At 49.6% G+C, this 6,000-nt stretch overlaps 1 protein-coding gene across 9 annotated transcripts in view; it reads right to left on the bottom strand.

The window, feature by feature from the left end:
- SIPA1L3 (signal induced proliferation associated 1 like 3) overlaps nucleotides 1-5,620 on the bottom strand; it is a 236,555-nt gene extending 230,935 nt beyond the window's left edge. For all 9 annotated transcript variants that reach the window (XM_036833292.1, XM_036833293.1, XM_036833288.1 and 6 more), the window contains exon 1: nucleotides 5,078-5,620. The gene's annotated coding sequence lies outside the window, so the exon portion shown is untranslated. The remainder of the gene's footprint in view (nucleotides 1-5,077) is intronic.
- Between the last annotated feature and the right edge of the window lie 380 nt (nucleotides 5,621-6,000).

The raw sequence follows: 6,000 nt of genomic DNA on the forward strand, positions 1-6,000 counted from the left end.
CCCTGGCTGGCCCAAGTCCTCTTGCAAAGCTCACCCAAATGGGACACCACCTTGTTCACGCTCCTTCGACACCACACCTCATTTCTTGCTAACTTGCGTCTGGTGTGGCAGCCACGCAGTCAACCTTGTTTTATTTGAGGACAGGTTCTGCTGAAGGGCCTTCAGTTTTGAAACAACCAATTAAACATCCCAACAGAAACTGACCCCATCGTGTCTCACTGTCAGTGGAAACGATGCCACATCCCCAGACCACTCCTGCTGCCACATGAATGAGGTACTAAATATAGTCCGCAGTGCTTTGCATGTCAGACGACATGGAAAGGAAATGCTGCATCCACTTGTTAAACTCGCCTCAGCCTACTAAAGAGGGCCTGGGAAGAGGAGTTTGGCATATGGGTGAAGAGCCTGGACCCTGGAGTCGGCTTCCTCGTCTGTAAAGTGAGTTATCTTCCCCGGACCCTTGTGAGGATTAACTGAGGAAAAGTGTGAAATGCTTAGAAGAGCACCAAGTACAGAGTAAAGTACTAGGAAATGTTAGCTGCTATTATCATCATTATTATTATTTTAGAAAAATTAAAGTAGTGTGAACTTGAACAATGGGAATTCACTCTTCTCCAGCCACAACGATACTGTTTTTGTAGCAAACTCATTCTCACATCTGAGCCTTTGCACTTGCTGTTCCCTCTGCCTGGAAATAGTCTTCCCGCCCAGCTCCTGGCACAGCTGATGCCTCTTGCTCATTCAGGTCTCAGCTCACGTGACTCCCCTTCAGAGAGGCCTGGAAGGCCTTCCCGGGCCACACAAGCTAAAGTAACCATCCCTGGGACTTCCCTGGTGGTCCAGTGGTAAAGAATCTGCCTTCCAATGCAGGGGACTGGGGTTCGATCCCTGGTCGGGGAACTAAGATCCCACATGCCGCGGGGCAACTAAGCCCGCGCACTGCAACTACTGAGCTCACGTGCCTCAACTAGGGAGTCCGTGTGCCGCAACTAGAGAGAAGCCCGTGTGCCACAATGAAGAGCCTGCGTGCTGCAACAAAGACCGGATGCAGCCATAAAAATAAGTAAATAAAATAAAATATAAACATTAAAAAAAATTTGAAGAGGAAAGCATACTTTATTAAAAAAAAAAAAATCCCTTCCCCACCGCCAGTCTGCCCCAACGCCTCTCTCCATCACCCCCACCCTGTTATTTCCTCCATCTGAAATTAAAACCACCTGAAGTTACCTTGTTTATTGTGTGTCCCCTCAGCTAGAATGTAAACCCTAGGAGAGCAAGGATCTTGTCTGTCTTGTTCACTGTCCAGAGTTTATGCTGTTAGCCACTATGCTATATTGACTATGTACCAGAATGCTTACTGGATGTGCGTTTGTGAATGTAAAAGAAATCCCAGAAACAACTTAAATGTCCAGCAATAGGGAGATGGTGGTGTGGAGCATGGTCTGTCCACACTGAAGAATGCGTGTCTAGCCGTTAAAAAGAATGAGTCAGGGACTTCCCTGGCGGTCCAGTGCTTAGATGCCGCACTCCCAATGCGGGGGGCCCGGGTTCGATCCCTGGTTGGGGAACTAGATCCCACATGCTGCAACTAAGAGTTCTCATGCCGCAACTAAAAGATTCCGCACACTGCAACTAAAGATCCCGCATGCTGCAACTAAGACCCGGCACAGCCAAATAAATAAATAAATAAATATTTTTTTTTAAAAAAAGAATGATTCAGATCTGTATGTAATGACTTGAAAAGATATACCCTATCAAATATTTAAAAAATCAAGTTACAAATATGTGTGTCTTGATCCCTCCTTTTTTGGGGAGTGGTGAGGGAGAAGGAAGAAAACAGTCAATATTTGCATACATACATCCATATAAGTATAGAAAGAGGTAAGTGAGAGCATCTACCCGAATTTCCAAGGGCAGAGAATCTACTTTGTTCTCTCAGACATCTCCAAAACCTGACACTGCATACTCAGTAAATACTCATTGTCTGAATAAATGGTTGTCTTCGGGGGATGGGATTTTGGAGTGGAGGGTGGCACCTATTGTTTTCCTTATGTGTCTCTGTATTGACATGTTACTATGAGCATGTATATCTCCGCATAACTTTTTAAAAGCCAAATACAACCAATTCACACACACACACACAAATTAAAGCCATGACCAGAGCAGTTCTAAGAAACAGCAGTGTCAGTCTTAAAGAAAGCACAAATGCACAAACTGGTCCAATAGCATCTCATTCTAACGGCTAAAAACAAACCCTTTACTTTAGAGGAAATGACTGTTCAATTCTTTTATTAAAACATACAGACATTTAATTTAGATTTGGGGAATTAAACACATAACAAGGTTAATCTGTTATCATAACCTGTGTCATTTTTTTACACCGAAGTTTGAAATATAACCGCAAGATACCTTTTACAGGGAAAAAAAGGCGCCAATCACTGCACATTCTAAATTCCATTTTTGATTTACCGCCTAACAACTGCAATGTCTGAAAAACAGGCTCATGTTTAACTCTGACCATTCCACACAGACTGCTAAAAAACCCACATGCTGTTGTCACTAACAATTAAGACCAAGATTTTTTTAAGTCATTGCTTTATTTCCTCAGATTTAAAAAAGCACTTAGGGGGAATTCCCTGGCAGTCCAGTGGTTAGGACTCAGCACTTTCACTGCCCAGGCCCTGGTTCGATCCCTGGTCGGGGAACTAAGATCCTGGCAAGCCCTGCGACGCAGCCATAAATGATTAATTAATTAACTTAATAAATAAATAAATAATAAAAAAGCACTTAGGCAAATTTAGTGGTCAGCACAAATTTGAGACCACCGGTTCCCATCTCCAAGTGCAATTACAATGAAAGATCTGACAACAGATTCACCCTAAACGGAGAGCTAATGAATTCCCTGCCCAGCCTCTTCCCTGGTATGTATGCTACCTCCCAAAATGCTCAGGATGGCCCTTCCCACAGAGGATATTCTAAGCCGCTGACATGGTGTAACTTTTCAGAAAGAAATTTAGCGACTCAGCCGAGCTCTGCCAGGCTAAAACTGTAGAAATGGGCCCCCTGAAAGCCAGGGCTTTACTCCCGACTTGTGGCCATTGCAATCTGGCCAAGTCCGTAGTGCCTTCTCGGCACCCTACGAATACAATGTTTCACATACATCAATCCTCGGTGACTTGAAAGAAACAACTCAACCTTGTTGGAAAAGGCCATATTCAGTGGCCAAGGGAGAATTTCAGTGCCCACAAGATGGGAGATCAAGAAGGGCCAATGAAATGGTTGCTATGAAATAAGACAGCTCCATCCTTCTTGCCAATCAATTAGACCTGGGAAGCCTGGGGGAGAAGAGCAACTCCCAAGTTTCTGGCTTGGTCCATTTGCCAAGATGGTGACTACTGGGTCTGAGAGGAAAAGGAGTTTAGGTTGAACATTTTGAGTTCATGGTACCCAAGGGGACAGTCACCAGAGGACATCACGGAACACGGGCTCCACATCTGGAGCTGGAGCTCAGGGTGCTAATAGGGCTTTGAGACAGAATCAAGTGCTGGCAGCAGTGGTACAGTACATAAAGCACTAGAGTGAATGTGTTGGCTTGCAGGGAGGAGTGTGTGAGAGCTGAGCGGGGGGGCTGCTGATAGCAAGTCACTACCATTTCTTCTCAGGCCCTTATACTGCAGTATGTTCCACAATTTAACATCTGGTGAATAAAAATTGGGGCGGTGGGGGGGGAGACATTAACCTTGTCCCTGCTCTGCCCTGTAAATACAAACATAAACAGCAAAGGCCTATCAAGAAAAACAAGACTTGTTTATTAAGTGCTTACTATGCACCCGGCCCTGTGCTGAACACTAAATATGAATTATCTCCTGGGATCATCAAAGCAACCCTAGCACAAATGTCCTATGACTACCATTTCACAGATGGGACACTGAGGCTGGGAGTGAACATGTGGGGTAGCTCAGGGCTGTCATGTCACATACCACCACAGTTAGGCAGTCGCTGGGCCAGATGGAGAACACTGAAGAAGAACAATTATAATATATAAGAGCTGCTACTTAGTGAGAGATGGCTCTGGAGTAGGAATACAATCTCAGCAAATCCTTACAACCCTCTGAGGCTGATATTGTTACCCCATTTTACATAGATGGAACCTGACGCTGCAGGAGAGGAAGTCAACCAGACCAGTTTTGAGTCTGGCCCACTGGAAGACCAACACTACAGCCAGAGCCCCACCCTCAGGGGGTCTCTGAGAAACTGGAAAAACGCTGAATAAATGGTACCATTTATTAAATGCTGACTATGTGCCAGCTGCTGCTCTAAGCACTTCACAAATGGTATTCTCATTGCATCCTCAAAACGACTCTACGAGGTGGCTACTATTAAAATCCCATTTTATAGACAGAGAAACGAAGGCATAGAGCAGTGAAGTCTGTCGCTCAAGGTCACACAGCTAGTAAATGGTAGAACCTAATGGTTGAACTTGGCTCTGCCTCCCAAACCAAAGCTCTTAAACAAAATAATTTCAGTTAACAGCAGCCACCCTGCATTGAGAGCCAACTATGGACTCGGCTCACCCTCAACTTACCACATTCGGTCGATAATACCTTCACCCCATTTCTCGGGAGCTAACAATAACGCAAACACGTAATAAGTGCCTTCTATGTGCCAAATGCTTTATTCACCAGATCTCAACATTTCAACAGAATTCCCAACAAAAGACAGACACTATTCTTCCCCGGTTAGACTGAAAGGGGAAACTGAGGTTCGGCGCGGTTTCCCTATATCGCACCTCCCGAGTGGCAGAGCCAGGACCCGAACTCACTGCTACCCGACTCCCATGCCACGCTCTTCGGCAACAGCGCCAGGTAGCTCGTCTGGAAAGTTGAAGCGTGCGGGCAAGAGACCGGCCAGGTCCGGAGGGCTAGAGTCCCGCCGCCGCCGCCGCCGCCCCCAACAACCGGTGCCCACACCCGGCCGTCCGCCCAGTCGCCCGCCCGCGCTGACCCTCGGGGTCCGAGGGGACACCGATTCCCCACAACCCTTGCGCGAGGCCGACCCTGCACCCGAAGCCACATACCTGGGCGTCCCGGCTGCCCGCCCAGCGGGCCCCACGACCACGGTATCCAGATCCGCGCCGCTTGCTGGAGACGCCGCCAGCTCTTGTGGCCCGAGTGACTTCCAGGCTGCCCACTTCCAAGCCGCTTCGCGCGACGCCTCCTGGGAACTGTAGTTTCGCCCTAGGCGGCAGCAAGCTGAAAAAGGCCTGGTGCGCAGGTGCTGCCGGGAGCTGTAGGCGCGGGGCCGCGCCGCCTTCTGGGAATGGTAGTCCACCTGTCGCCTCCGTGCCTCTGGAGTCTCCAGAGTACTTCCGCAGCCCCGAGGGGCGTGAGAGATGGAGGCGTGCCTTCTGCAGACTCCAGCCCGTTGACCGCGCTCCTCGCTCGGCGAGGGCGGTTTTTCCCTTTTTCCAAGCCCTGTCCGCCTCCTCCCTTCCTTCAGTGGACGCTCTTCCTCCCTCTCCGCAAAGCGCGAGATACTTACCCCGAGGGCGCGAGCCTCGGGACAGGCGGGAATAGCGGAGCAGCGCGCTAGACCCCCAACCGAGGGGAGCCTTGGAGAAGGGCGTCTATGCGCGCTCGCGCACGCGCGCTCGCCGGCCAACTCCGGCCTAAATTGCCGCGGGCTCCCGCGGGGAGGACTTTTTTTTTCCTTTCGAACGCGCGCGCGCGCGCGCGCGGGGTCTCGCGCTGGGCTTTTTCCTGCCGGGCGCGCGCTAGTGCGCACGCGCGCTCACTCCCCTCGCCTCGGTCAGTCTGCCGGGCACGGGGCTGGGGAGCTAACCGTCCTGTTGGTAGAGTCCTCTCGCAGCATCCCCAAGGTCTCTCCTCAGGCCCTCCTATTCTAGGTCTGATCCACACACGCCGTGCCCGTCCCTAGTCGGGAGTGCAGTCGTCGCAGGTAACAGGCGCGGCCCCGGTCTTGAAGAGGCGGACACGCCCT

The sequence above is a fragment of the Balaenoptera musculus genome, chromosome 19 (assembly GCF_009873245.2).
Source record: "Balaenoptera musculus isolate JJ_BM4_2016_0621 chromosome 19, mBalMus1.pri.v3, whole genome shotgun sequence".
Lineage (NCBI taxonomy): Eukaryota > Metazoa > Chordata > Mammalia > Artiodactyla > Balaenopteridae > Balaenoptera > Balaenoptera musculus.